A 3,107-nucleotide genomic window follows, 5' to 3' on the forward strand; every position below is an offset into this window, starting at 1 on the left:
GGGGCGCCACAGACGGGGGAGGGGGCGGTGGGGCCACGGTAGTAGCACCAGCCACTCCGCTGGACGATAGCTTCCCACTGGAGACCCCGGTCCCCTGAGATGGAATGGGGGTGGAAGGAGGTCGGGAGGAAGAGCTCCCAGCCTCCCTCGGCCTGCCGCGTGCCCCAGAGGTCGACGCGCCGTCTCTCGGCGCTGCCGCAGGTGGCGATGGTCCGGCCGCCTTGCCCTGAGGGCACTGCGCAGCCAGGTGGGAGAAGCCCCCGCACTTGAAGCACGTGGTCTCTCCCACAGACAGATAGATAATGAACCTCCGACCCTCGAGCGTGAGGCTCAGGGAGCGAGGTAGCGACTGGGGGCCCTCCTTGAGGAGCATGAAGACCTGCCTCCGAAAAGACACGACGTGCTTCCCCTGAGGGTCCTTGCTTCCCATCGGCAGGCGGCGAAAAGGACTCGCAGGAACCCCATAGGCCTCGAGTCCCCTGGCCAGCTCCCGATCGGAAACGTGCGGTGGGACGTTGGAGATCAGCACCCTCACTGCCTGAGTCTCTAGGGGCGTGACAGGGTAGTGGAAGCCCGCAATGTCCAGGCCCTCCGCACACACCCTGTCAACCAAGGCGGGCTTGCTCAAATAAATCATCGGGACCGTGTTCACACGCCCCGCGTAGCGGATGGTACGCCATCCCAGAAGCGCGGCCAGAGCCTCCACACAAACCTCAAGCCCCACATGGAGAGGGGTATGAACCCTCAGGCCATGAGTCAGCGGGAGGTCCCGAGAGACATCCTCATGCCAGCTGCCAGGCGTAGGAGCAGCCATTCCTCACTAGTACGGGGTTAAACTGCAAAGCGCAAAAACAAAAAACAAAAAAAAGCCTCAGGCTGACACAGGGGACTGGGAGTGGGAGGGGGCTGAAAATGCCCCAAAATCGGCCTGAGGGGGGGGGCAGAGCAACCCCGCAGGGGCTCAGGGCAAGCCCCAAGGCAGGGGGAGATGGCAGGGACCAAGGAAAGGGGCCCTGGGGGAGGGAGGCAGCAGAAATCAAAGGGACAACTCAGGCGGGGGTGGGGGAGGGGCAGAGACAAACGAGGCTGCCAGAGCCCAGGGGAAAAAGGCTCAGAAAGTGGGGGGAAGGGGCAGGGAGGGGGTCCCCAGGGACAGGGTGGGGAGAGGCAAGGGTTTTTTTTGGGGGGGGGGACAGGAAAAGGGGGGCAGGGAATGCAGGGCAACAAGCTGAAAGCACCTGAGCTGGAGGAGCTTAGAAGGGCTTCAGCTGTCGGCGGCCATCTTGAAAGAAAGAAAGAAAGATATGGAACGCTTCACGAATTTGCGTGTCATCCTTGCGCAGGGCCCATGCTAATCTTCTCTGTATCGTTCCAATTTTAGTATATGTGCTGCCGAAGCGAGCAAGAAAGAAAGAAAGAAAGGAGGAGCAACCCATATCTCCAGTTACTGTTGTATACTACCCTCCGGTTGTGGTCTTGCCCATGCTTCCACCACTGGTCATGTATGCACTTCCCCTACTGCTCCCATGCTCCCCCTCCCACTGCGCCCACCATGATGTTAGTGTTCCAAACTGCTGAGCACAGTGGCATCACCAGAACAGTAAGTCTGCAACTATGTTTGGAGTGTGGCACCTCTTAAAACTTCAATATTTTGGAGGTAACCTTCCTATTTCTTATAATTGACATTGCCATTTCAGAAACACGATGAATATTTCAGGCAGATGCTGCATGCCAGACCCGCCCCCAGATATACAGCATCCCGGGTGATATATAGGTAATATCAGATAAATATTATTTCTAATTTGGGAGGGGGGCGCGAGGAAAGAGGGCAGTGTTTGGACTGTGGTCCAAAACCCTGTCCTCTTCTTTGAATTTCTCCCCCTCCCTGCAGAAGACCAGAAATCAAAAAGGTTCAATAAGGAAACCATCAAGAATCCACACCCAGTAGAAGCAAGTTATTTATTAATAGTGTAATTGTTAAATAGTTTCTAGCGTATGTAATAAGTAGTGCATAGTAGTATAGTATATAGATATAGATAGTGTATAGATACTAGTGTATAGTGTTTTGATAAACAGTGCTACACACACACACACACACACACACACACACACACACACACAGTGTAGTGGTCTGGTTGCTGGCTGGAGGGGTTGAGTAATATCCTCGGGATCCCCATTGGGTGGGATCCCTGGTACCCAAGGAATATTAATGCACCTCTACACTACAATAGTACCACCCACCCACCCGCCTGATGCCGCTGCTCAGCTCTTTGGTGCTCAGCTTTGCAAACAGCTCCTCAATTGGTTCTCAGCTTTGTAAATAGTTTCACAAAACACAAGAGTCAGATGATTCATCGTCTTTTTTAACAATCCTTTAATGTTTTTATTGACCCTTTTATTTTTATTTTCATTAGTAAAACCATGTGTGAGCTACTTTTGTACGAATCCAAGCATTCACAGTGAGAACCCACCCACCACCCCTTCAGGGCAGGGACAAAAAATAAGGCAGGATGGAGTTCAAACAAGTCAATAAGAGACTCATAAAATTAGCCAGTATCAGGTGAATACTTTTGCAAGTGCAGCAAAAGTAGCTGAAATAAATTAAAATGCTATTTTGATTGGTAAATCACAATAATTTGAAATGTTATTTTGATGGGAAAAACACAATAAAATGAAATTGAAATCATGCAGTGGGGAAGCAATGATGCAGTCTTTCATGGGACTATAACCTCTGAGAATGGAATTGAATATCTTAATTCTGAAACGAAGACAATACCAGTCACTTAAGGGAGGGAGGGCCTTTGACCAAGCACCACGCTGAGTGCTGAGAATATTATTTTGATTGGAAAAAAATCAAAATAAACTGAAATGTTATTTTGATTGGAAAATCACAATAGATTAAAATGTTATTTTGATTGTAAGGAAGACTGTATAGTGTATAATAGTGGTTGTAGTACTGTGTATAATTGACAGTTCATTGGATTGCTAAATCTCACTAAATTGAAGTGTGACTTTACACCTGAAATCACTTATGGTGATAGGTACTGATGTCAAATTAAAGATGCCCTCTGCCCTCAAAAAGGGAAGCTCAGGAATAGGGTTTGTGG

The 3,107-nt window shown here is 50.0% G+C and overlaps 1 non-coding gene across 1 annotated transcript; it reads right to left on the reverse strand.

Annotated features, from left to right (window-relative positions):
* Positions 1-1,298: 1,298 nt before the first annotated feature.
* LOC132251284 (U6 spliceosomal RNA) lies at positions 1,299-1,405 on the reverse strand. Its single transcript, XR_009463229.1, has one exon. It is a non-coding gene; the product is annotated as a U6 spliceosomal RNA (small nuclear RNA).
* Positions 1,406-3,107: the final 1,702 nt, after the last annotated feature.

Source organism: Alligator mississippiensis, chromosome 6, assembly GCF_030867095.1.
Source record: "Alligator mississippiensis isolate rAllMis1 chromosome 6, rAllMis1, whole genome shotgun sequence".
Taxonomy (NCBI): domain Eukaryota; kingdom Metazoa; phylum Chordata; order Crocodylia; family Alligatoridae; genus Alligator; species Alligator mississippiensis.